At 29.1% G+C, this 11915-nt stretch overlaps 1 long non-coding RNA gene across 1 annotated transcript; it reads right to left on the bottom strand.

The window, feature by feature from the left end:
* Positions 1-2327: 2327 nt before the first annotated feature.
* On the bottom strand, positions 2328-11705 carry LOC111717822 (uncharacterized). Its single transcript, XR_002768924.1, has 3 exons — positions 11625-11705; positions 4594-4638; positions 2328-3273 (listed from the first exon to the last, which is right to left on the bottom strand). It is a non-coding gene; the product is annotated as an uncharacterized LOC111717822 (long non-coding RNA).
* Positions 11706-11915: the final 210 nt, after the last annotated feature.

The following is an 11915-nucleotide window of genomic DNA, read 5'->3' as shown; positions in this document are numbered from 1 at the left end:
ACCCATTGTTAAACAATAAAATCTAATTGATAAAAGGCTGCTTCACGTTTAAAATATCGAAAACTTACATCATCAGGTGGCAACGATTTAGGGATTAGAAAATTTATGTTTCTGGCAGGTGTTTAGTACATTTGAAATGATTAAAGTTTAAGGAATTAAGTAAACTATATGCATTAGTAATTGTATTTACACTCTGAATATAACTCCATTTTAACACTATATTTCATTCAAAACAAATTTACATTTCATTTAACAAATACAGTTTACATAGTTTTTATTACAATACAAGATAAAAATAAGTAGTTTTACCGAACAATAATTCTTCTGTACAATTTTTAACTGTTTAAATGCAATTTAAATTCATTAGAATTGATTAATTTAAATGTAGATATTAGATCATCTTTTTCATTTTTCTTTTGACTTTTTTATATTTGTTTTCAAGTTATAAATTATGATACAGATGTCCACTAATCAGTCGGCGCGGAATGAAAATCTTCTATCAAGTATTTTTATCTGACCCCCAAATTATGATGATGTTAAATTTTGGTAATTTCCTACTTTTTCTTTAACGCATAAATCCGGAAGTCATTTTTTGCCAAACCCACAAATAAAAATTATCAATTTCCAGATGGATATCTTCGTCATTGCATTAAATAAACCTACATCAACAGTTTATTTTTTTTTTAAAAAAACGGGTTTGTAACTTGAAACTGCTATAACTTTGTAAATAAGTCCTGAAATATTTAGAGATTTATCAATCCAAAGAGATATTTTGTTTAGAATTTGCTGTAAAATTTGAAAAAGAATGCTCTCTTTCTATTTTTTGATATTCCATCTTTTATTCTAAATATAGAATAAAAATTTGATTTTGTCAAAACAGAAGTCTTTGAAGATCGACAACAAGTTTTACAAAGTTTTAATATTTTCAGAAATTTGAAATTAAATATTTTAAATCTGATTTTTGTGGATTTGCTAAAAACAATTAAATAATTAATAGAATTAATCCGTCGAATAATTACTTTAAAAAAAGTGATAAAAACACCTTGTAAAAAACCTTAACCTTAAAATTGCAAAAAAAAATTATAAAACAGTTTTATCATTATTACAGCAGCACCAATTAAAAATGTAGCCATTTAAAAAATTTAAAACACATGAGGGAAGGAAGGCCAACCACAACAAATCCCAGACCGAGCCACATTCTCCTCATTTTCTCGTCCTTAACAACCTTGAAATCCTCGTTCTTTTAAAAATATTTTTTTATGTGTCCAATCCTTGAAGATGAAAATATTATTTGAAAATCTGGCCACGTTAGGGCATAAAGCATGGATAGACTAAAATTTTGCAATTATTTTAAAATGTTGGAATCTTCAAATCCATGAGAATGATGTCAAACATTATTTAGGTTAAAACTTAAACCTCTTCTGTCTCCAAAATGGCTAACTTTCATAATACAAAAATTATTTCAAAATATTAACTTGAACATGTTCTATAATTTTCCAATTCAACCCATATAAAAAAAAATCATTCGTTTCTGATATATTTACAAATAAGGCAAATTTTTGTTCTCATACTAAGATTGTCAAACGATTATATCCAAGGAGAAAATAATGTTTAATTTAAATTATTTAAATCATTACCTTCAATTTATCCGTCACAACCCTATGAATTTAAACAGTGTTTGAACCGTTAAGGAAATCGTTTTGTGAGTATAGCAAATTTTTCTAAAATTTAAAAGTTGTAAGAGAAAATATTAATATTTGATTTAATTCCCTAACGTGGACAGATTTTCAAAAAATATTCTTATCTTCAAGGATTTTTGAAAAGACGAGGATTTTAAGGTGGCTCGGACGAGAAAAAGAGGATAATGTGGCTCGGAATAGGAATGGTTGTGGTTGACCTTCCTCCCCTCAATGCATACAGTAAAGCCCATAAAATAGAAAGACGACATTTAAAGAATCTGTTGTGTTTTTATTTTGTTTCAGAACTTATCATTTTTCCAAAAGCTAAATAATCAATTAATTAATCAAAATGGGTCTAAACTGGACTATTTAAAATCAAAACTTAAAGGGAGTGACCGGCTATGTAAAGGTAGTTGAACTGAGTATGCAGTGTTGTGGAAAACTTCTTTCGGATTCATTGAAGACGTATTAAACTTTTTAAAGGTCTGTAAATCCTGAGTAATAAATTCGCCGTTCAAAACTTCTACTTTGGGGGTAGATACGTTTTCAGATTAGTACAAACGTCTTATATAATTCTCAAATGATTTCTAAAATATTTCTCTACAATACTGCATTCTCAACTCAACCACCATGTCTAGCCAGACTCTCCCTTTAAAAGTGCTTTCTGTGCTTTTTACAACAAAAACCAGAATTATTTAAATAATATTTTCAATACAAATTTTTATACATTCATTATTACTTCCATAGACGACCATTTGTAAATACTGCAATAAATTTTATTCCATAGTGTACGCTTTAGCTCCGCGTATATACTAGATATGGCTATTCTTATGATTCGCGTATATACTAGATCCACATTTATACAACATCCGCGTATAAACTAGATCCATATTTGTACAAGATCCGCGTATAAACTAGATACATATTTGTAAAAGATCCGCGTATATACTAGATTCACATTTATACAAGATCCGCGTATATACTAGATCCATATTTATACAAGATCCGCTATATACTTAATCCACATTTATACAAGATCTGCGTATATACTAGATCCATATTTGTACAAGATCCGCGTATATACTAGATCCATATTTATACAACATCCGCGTATAAACTAGATCCATATTTATACAAGATCCGCGTATATACTAGATCCATATTTATACAAGATCCGCGTATATACTAGATCCATATTTATACAAGATCCGCGTATATACTAGATCCACATTTATACAAGATCCGCGTATATACTAGATCTGCGTATATACTAGGTCCAATTTTCTGAGATTTTAAACCTTCATTAAAACCAATTGAAATTGGTACGCTGTTGCCATATCTACAAATTATATATATCAGATCTGCGTATAAACTTGACCCGCGTAGACACTAGATCCACGTATACACTAGATCCGCGTATAAACTAGATCCGCATATACACTAGATCCGCGTACATACCATATCCGCGTATACACCAGATCCGTGTATATACTAGATCCACGTATATACGTTAGATCCGCTATGTTTTTCTCCCACGCAGAATCTTCTTGTGTTTTTGTGTTGGTTTAGTGTAATTATCTGGACTCCCTCCAACCTAGAATATATATATATACTAGGGTAGGGTATGTAGTATTTCTTAAACCCATGTTTACTTTGGATCCATGGTTAATGGCGTGTAAACAATGTTGAAAGAAGGGGGAGGTGGGGAGGTGGGGGGTCTTTCAGACATGTTGGTCCATCCTTGTAACCTTGAACTAACATATGGGGTTGTAGCGTTTTATGTTTTATGAATACAAATTTCGAAATCTGAAGAGTAAAAGAAATTTCCTTAGATTTCAATTTCAATTGCAATTGTATGCGTAATGTTAGGTCATCCTGGATTTATAAAGTGATATGTCAACTTTATCTTTGAAACCTCTTTTTCTGATCAAGAAGGAATAAGATATAAATGATTTATCTTTAAAATTTGGTCAATTTTCAATCGTGATTTTATGGTTTCTCCATGTAAGCGAATTGCAGATTGTTTGCTTTAAAAACGATAGAAGAAATTGTGAAAGTTAAATACTTTTCAAGATATAAAATTACTTTTCAAGATATATAAACACTTTTCAAGATATAAAATTACTTTTCAAGATATATAAACACTTTTCAAGATATAAAATTACTTTTCAAGATATATAAACACTTTTCAAGATATAAAATTACTTTTCAAGATATATAAACACTTTTCAAGATATAAAATTACTTTTCAAGATATATAAACACTTTTCAAGATATAAAATTACTTTTCAAGATATATAAACACTTTTCAAGATATAAAATTACTTTTCAAGATATATAAACACTTTTCAAGATATAAAATTACTTTTCAAGACATTAAAACACTTTTCAAGACATAAAAACACTTTTCAAGACATAAAAACACTTCTCAAGATATAAAAACACTTTTCAAGATTTAAAAACACTTTTCAAGATATGAAAACAAAACACTTTTCAAGATATAAAAACACTTTTCAAGACATAAAAACACTTCTCAAGATATAAAAACACATTTCAAGATTTAAAAACACTTTTCAAGATATGAAAACAAAACACTTTTCAAGATATAAAAACACTTTTCAAGACATAAAAACACTTCTCAAGATATAAAAACACATTTCAAGATTTAAAAACACTTTTCAAGATATGAAAACAAAACACTTTTCAAGATATAAAAACACTTTTCAAGATATAAAAACACTTTTCAAGATATAAAATTACTTTTCAAGATATAAAAACACTTTTCAAGATATAAAAATGACAATATCTTTCACTGATCAGATAACGAGTTAAACAATAAGAACAGGCGGCTGGAAAATCATGAGTTAAAAAGTAAAATTGTTTCTAAAAATCTAGAAATGAATGATATTAATACCTTCAGGAAGTTATCACTATACTGTCTCCTGCACTCAGGATTCTCCTAGAAATTAATGAATTAAAGGGAGCGAACACAAAGCATTGAATTAAAGAGAGCGTATACACAAACTTAGTTTTGTTCAAATCAGCTCGGCTCTTAAATCGTCATAAATCTCAGTAATAACAATGTTTTGTTTACTTTTCTTTATTTTTTTACTCCTATAATTTTTTTTTAATTTATCAATTCAAAATCTAATTAAATCATTTACACAAGAAAAGTAACTCGAGAGTTTCATTCAACGTTACTCTTAAGTTACAAATTTTTTGTAAAAAGATACGGGATTTTATATTCATTTGTACCGGAACTTGACGCACAGCAATCCAGACTGTTATGAAAAGTTGCATTATTTTTCAAAACTGGGTTGACTTTGAAGTGTCGAAACGCCTTGTCATTTGATTTTGTCTCACTAAATCGCTTGTATTTTGTTGCCGCCAGACATGTACATTTTTAAACTATAATAACACTTGTATTCTAGTTTCAATTGAAAATAAATACTTGGCAAAATGTTGTGGGAGTTTGTAACCTTAGGATCACAGTGGACGACGAAATATTACCGTCTTAGTGTCTTTTACCGTCTAATGAAAGGTACTAAAGGGACTGTAAACGTGATTTGAAGTGACTCTTCCATTCCTGTATGCCGAGTCCATTAGCGCCTGATCCAATCAGGGTTCAGTCATGTGTTTGTTTTCTATTCTGAACCAATAGAAATAGTATGGCGGTAACATCTATCTTTCTATCTTATTTTTCAATTAGAGTTATAAATCCTTAAATCGGCGCTATTAATAAATGGAAATATTTACTTCTACTAAAAATGGTGCTTCATTTGTCTAAAATACGTTTTTTCCTCAATATATTAATATTATAATGAACCGGGAACCCTCATTTGGGTTTTTTTTTATTTTCTTTACATTTATTGATTTGTACAAAAGTTGTAAACTTCCTGAAGATTACCATGAGTTTAACTAAAAGAAGAAGGGGTAAAAAACCTGTAAATCTCATGTGAAAGGTTCCTGGTAAACTTGTGAACTAAATATATTCTTAATATTCTACACAGCCGGAAATTTCAGAGAGCATCATGAAACGAATTCCCGAGTTTCTATATATTTGCGTAGATTCTAATTTAAGAAATCAGAAAACAAAATGAGAATGGCATGAAATAATATTTCTTAACAAAATCATTCGTATTTTCAAAACTACCTGACCGTATTCATGAAACTGGGTTTCATTTCTGTAGTTGTTTTTTTAATTTGAATAATTGAATCATGTGATTTGTCATTTGAAATTCTTTAATTTACATCTGCACAAATGTCTTAGCCCCAAACAGGAAACTCGGGAGTCTCATTCAACGATACTCTCTTAAGTCTTAAATTTCCGCCCCTGAGTTTAACTCTTTCCTTTCCTTTAAAAGTACCGAACTCTCAGGAAAATATCTTCAAGTTTAATATTAATTATTTCACTTTATTAAAGATGAGTAAGTTCTGAAGGATATGAGGGCTTCTTAATCAAAATGAGAATTCACTAGATTTCGATCAAATTCTTCAAAATAACAATCTATAGTTTTGGATGATTTTTTCAATTTTATCATAAAATTAAAGGGTGTGTTCGCGAAAAATGAAAGGGGGTATAGGCTTAATGCGATAAAGAAGCGCTTTTAATCACTACTAATCTTACTTCTATCTGTTGTGTCTATAAGGAGAAAATTGTTAAAGACGTCTCATACCGAATAACTTAGCGGCCATGCAAATTGAGAAAATTGCAACATACGACTTAGACCGTAAAAAATCAATTTAATTTCAAACAAATCATTCAAATATTACAACCTATAGTCATCGATTATCTTTCGCCACATTTGTATATAGTTTATATTTTATAATAGTTTTTAATTAATTTGTTTGTTTCTTTTGTCGCTTGCCCAACTATCTAAGAATGCCGCACACCACTCACAATTTTCGAAATCCGTTGAAAACGATTTCTAAAAAAATTAAATATTATAAAATATAAACTATATACAAATGTGGCGAAAGATAATCGATGACTATAGGTTGTAATATTTGAATGATTTGTTTGAAATTAAATTGATTTTTTACGGATAGAAGTAAGATTAGTAGCGATCAAAAGCGCTTTTTTATCGCATTAAGCCTATACCCCCTTTCATTTTTCGCGAACACTCCCTTTAAGATGAATATATTATATCGTTTAAATTTGAAAGTGTTGGAAAAAATTCCGTTTAAAGGGGCTGTAATTGTAATTCCAATGTCAAAGAGAGGAAAGCCTGATTTGCAAGGGCATTTTTTAACTTTTGACTGATCATCGATGGACAGAGAACCCTGTGTTTATCTCCAAAATCGTGTTCAAATTGTAGGAAAACATCTCGAATAAATATGTAAATAATAATATATAAATAAAATATTTACAAATAACAAGCATTTCTAAAGTTAGATAAGGATAGGTGTGTCAACCTAGACTTGTTAAAGATTAAAAGGGTACTGTTGTGAATTAGACACAATGCTCTACAAACGGAGGATCACTTGAAATATTTGACGTGGTTTAGTTAACATTTGTTTGCCTGGTAAAAAATAAAAGCTTTGATAAAAAGTTAAAAGTTTAAAGAGAAGTTTTCAATTTAAAAATTCAATATGGGACTTATAGAAAATAATAAGGTTTAAGTGGCAACTTATACTTATACTTATACACCACATCTTTTGCCCTTCAACGAATCTTTTCAACAATAATAAAATAATTTAAAAGTTTGGAAGAGGTGTGCAGTGTAAAGATTTTACTCGGTTTAGAAAATACCAATTTTGTTAAATCTGTTCTAAAAACAATTTTACACATTAATGTTATTGTACAGTGGGCCCTATAAAATTGAGAAACAGCAAGACGACATTTTAGCAATCTTCGGTGTATTTGATGTCGTTGAATCAAATAGTTTTACCACCAGCTTGAAAATCAACATATTTAGTATATAATGGGTCTGTGTTCACTGCACAAGAGCTGTGTTTCATGTTGATTATTCAAAATCATAACTTTATTTTAGCTCGGTTGTCCTCTTATTCTTCAGTTTGATGAGTCTACCTGTAAAGATTTTATTTAAAATTCCTTTTTTATTTTGAAAAAAATCAAACTTTTTTAATATTTGGAGTTTGTATTTTTTGGCAAATATCAATCTTCTTTATGCAAATTTGTAGTTTTTATTCTTGAAAACTACATAATTTTCCATTGTCAATATTTTGGAAATTCTTTCTAGTTTTCATTTTTGCAAATGTAAAGCTTTTATATGCAAGACAATTTAACTCTTTCAAAAATCAGATTTTTCGGAACTCTAATTTTGTAAAAATTAGACTAAATTGTATGTGGTTGGTTCTGAATTTTCTTGCAAATATCAATTTTTAATATATAATGCTCAATGTACTTTATTGCAAACATCAAACTCTATAAATCATGTTTGGAGGTTTGTTCTTCTAAAAATCAAACTTCTAAAACAGATGAGCTGTTTGGAGATTTCCAACTTCTAAATTCAATATTTGGATTACAAATTCTTTCTAACATCATCTTTGCAAACTTTTAAACCTACAAATTTAAGCTGCAATGTTTGATTTTTTGCAATAATCAAACTTTTCTATTCTATGTTTGTAGTTTTTATTCATGCAAATACCAACGTCTTTGGTTATTTTCGCTAAATCAAACACAAAAATATGATTTCCAGGTAAAAATAAGAATTCAATTCTTCTGATTCTATTAAAAGTAGATTATTAATTTGAACTTTGTGCAGCACTGGATTGTTTCTCTCTCAGGTTCCCAAGATTGCAAAAAGTTATTTTTCGCATTGATTTCACATCTAGTAAACTTTTATTCTCTTTAAATCCGAACTTAAAATATTTCACACAAAAAAATCTTAAAATTGCAGTCAGTAATTGAATACTCCGGTTTTGCTTGAAGATTTCTAAAGTAGGCTCCAAAGGGAATTCTAATAATTAGTGTCATATATTTTATTATCCTACCAAAGATGCCTGAATTCTAATATTTAATAACCTAACTCAACCCTAAAATAATAAAAAATAAATATTAATAATTTTGCTGAAATCATGTACAAAATATCACATATAGGCAACAATGCTTTTGTTTTCAGATCAGAAAACGCATTTTCACAGTAAATAAGACGGGGGAGGGGGGGTCAGTTTAAGAAATTCTTAAATAGATGAGAACTCATTTAGTGGTTAAGGATAAGCCCCCCACCCTCAGGAAAAAATTCCCCCGATCCTGAGCTTCTCAATACTCTCATTTATCATTCTAAACAATATTCTCATTTATCATTCTTAACAATATTCTCATTTATCATTCTAAACAATATTCTCATTTATCATTCTAAACAATATTCTCATTTATCATTCTAAACAATATTCTCATTTATCATTCTAAACAATATTCTCATTTATCATTCTAAACAATATTCTCATTTATCATTCTAAACAATATTCTCATTTATCATTCTAAACAATACTCTCATGTACCATCCTAAACAATACTCTCATTTATCATTCTAAACAATACTCTCATTTATCATTCTAAACAATATTCTCATGTATCATTCTAAACAATATTTAATATGTTGTTTGCTTAAAGGGACTGAATCGCTGATATACTTTGAAAAACTGGTTATTTTCATTTGTGGTTTCTCTACAAAAACAATAGCTCCTAATACGTCAACATAAATATACCCCCCCTCCCCTCTTTAGTTATATTCTATTTTTGATTGTTCGAATATGTAATATAAAAAATACATATATATAGATATGAGATAGGGGGGGATTGACGGATATATATATATGTTGTACGTAGTAATCCATTTATAACGTATAACAATAAGAAATAAATAAAATATTGTGAGATGTTTCACGCAAAATCTAACAAAAATAAAGAAATCTAAAATTTATTTATTTCAAATACATTATTTATAGGTCAAATTTGATGTATTTATTTGGTCAATGTTCTATAGAAAATCTATCTACGTGCAAGGGAAAGACTTGAATAAGATCAATAGCGTAAATATAATTTACATATATATATATATATATATATATGTTTAGCCTTTATATGAATTTCAAATTCTCAAATTAAAGCTATTTTAATTCTGGAGGGGGTCTTATTTCTATTACTCTAAACTTAACCCATGAAATATTCGGTCTTAGAAAATAAATATCTAAACTTAAAATTTGGTTTAAAACTAAATCCTGCTGAGGAATAATTGTAATCTTAAGTGACCCTTCCTGCAAAAATAGCAATGCCAGATTTACCCTTGATACCTTAATCTAATTCTAAAGATAGGAAGATAGCGTCATTTTAAAAATGTTCATTTCTGTGAATTTCTCCATTGCTCCTTGTGAGCAAGACATGCGCAAGTCACTTTAAGAGAGAACCCGCGAATGAAAAAAAAACAGCTGAAAGAAACAAACCCATGGAGATCTAATTTATACTTAATCAGACAAGGCTTTCAAGGGTACTGTTGTAAATCGGACATTACCATCGTTGCCAGGAGAGTTGAAATTACGCTTAGAGACTACAAACAGTCCCTTTAAACATGAAGAGTGGCCTAGGACGTGAAAGATTGTAATAAATGTATTGTCTCTGAGTGTGATGTATCAATACACCCCGACTTGTCTAATGGAACACACTTTGCTTCGTTTACACTATAAAAACATTTTACAGTGTAAAAACTTGGCAGCCCCGGATTTAAGTAATTCCCTCAAGTTACTCAATGCCATCTTAAGACTTTGTGATAAGAATAAATACACGGTGTGTGAAATACTTGAGACATTTAAGAGAACAAATTTTATTCGTGATACAACTTCAGGTTTATCTTTAGGTGGTCCTCCATTTTTAAAGCATTTTATGTACTGATGTATGGAAAATAACAAAGCTCTCTTAGAAGAACTTTAGATGACTTAAGTAATTTTAATTAAAAAGGTGAAAAAGAAACGTTCTGCATACTTTCACCAAGAATCTTTACTATTTTCACCAGTTTTTAATCAAATCACATTCCCTCCAAAGAAATATTGCCGGATTCAAAATGAAACTTTAAAAAAATGGCGGGATTTCAGCCTGACATCAGCTGACCCGGTTTGCTCCGCTCTTGCTCAGATAATCCGCGAAAGATATGTCATGCATCGTCGTTAAAAGAATCTCATCCCAATATAAAACCAGTATTTTCTTACAAAGAGAGACAATTTATTCTAAAAAATATAATTTCAATTCTGCTAAAAGGTTAAATTTTCCGGACAGCCTTGTACCAGTAACTTCGCATTGAGTATTTGCGAAAACTTTGTTAAAACTCAATTTCCTTTTAAACTCAATCTAACAAAATAAGTAGATCTCCGCTTAAGCTTAATCTCAAAACTTTTAACTATTTTATATTGAAACATAAGTATATATATAAACTCAAATATTTAACAATATTCGATTTTTCGACAATTCGACTTAAACATTTGTTTTCTACAACTGAAGAAAAAATATTTTCTTTTGCATAATGATTAAACTGTGCTGCTCCTTGTTAAAGATATAATGTTTCTGTAACAGGATATATTATATATATATATTATATATGATATTATATATATATATATATTCTTTTTGCTTTGGAAGATAAAGACAATTGTTTTTAGAGTTCTTTATATTAGTTTGTGCTAGGAATTATTAATATTATCTTTATCATTATTGTTATCATTTGTATTCTAATCCTTTTTACATGGATTGCAAAGCATAATTTGATGATGAGACATGTGTTAGATTTACAACTGTAAGCGTTAGTACTTTACCTCATCAAGGAGGAAGTTTTTATCTTAGTTTTTTATAAAACAGAACAGAATTCAGCACTTTTTGGATACATAAAATCTGACAATATCGTCATTATTATTACTCAGGTTTAAATGGTACTCCTTAATAGGAAGGTCAACTGAAATTACGTCTAAAGTCCCTTTAAACAGTTTTCTTACCGTATTATTTTTAAAGAGCAGTTCACACCAGTCATTTTTCACGTAAAAGAAAAGTCCAAAAACTAAAAATATAAAACTATTTTCTTCCTTCTTCTCTTTATTCTATTACTTCTAAAATTGGATATTTGAGTACTCAACTTACATTGAATTATATACATTTCTTCTAACAGAAAACAACGCTATTGTATTTTTAGTATAATATTAATGGACTTGCACTCACTTACCAAACTGAAACTGTCAAAATAAAGACTGCCCAAGGTAGTAAGGCAAGGAAAGTTAATTGCTGTTGCG

This window comes from Eurytemora carolleeae, unplaced genomic scaffold, assembly GCF_000591075.1.
Source record: "Eurytemora carolleeae unplaced genomic scaffold, Eaff_2.0 scaffold2180, whole genome shotgun sequence".
Classification (NCBI taxonomy): domain Eukaryota; kingdom Metazoa; phylum Arthropoda; class Copepoda; order Calanoida; family Temoridae; genus Eurytemora; species Eurytemora carolleeae.
The sequence above is the reverse complement of the archived record's forward strand: the minus strand, read 5'-3'. Positions and strand labels throughout refer to the sequence as shown.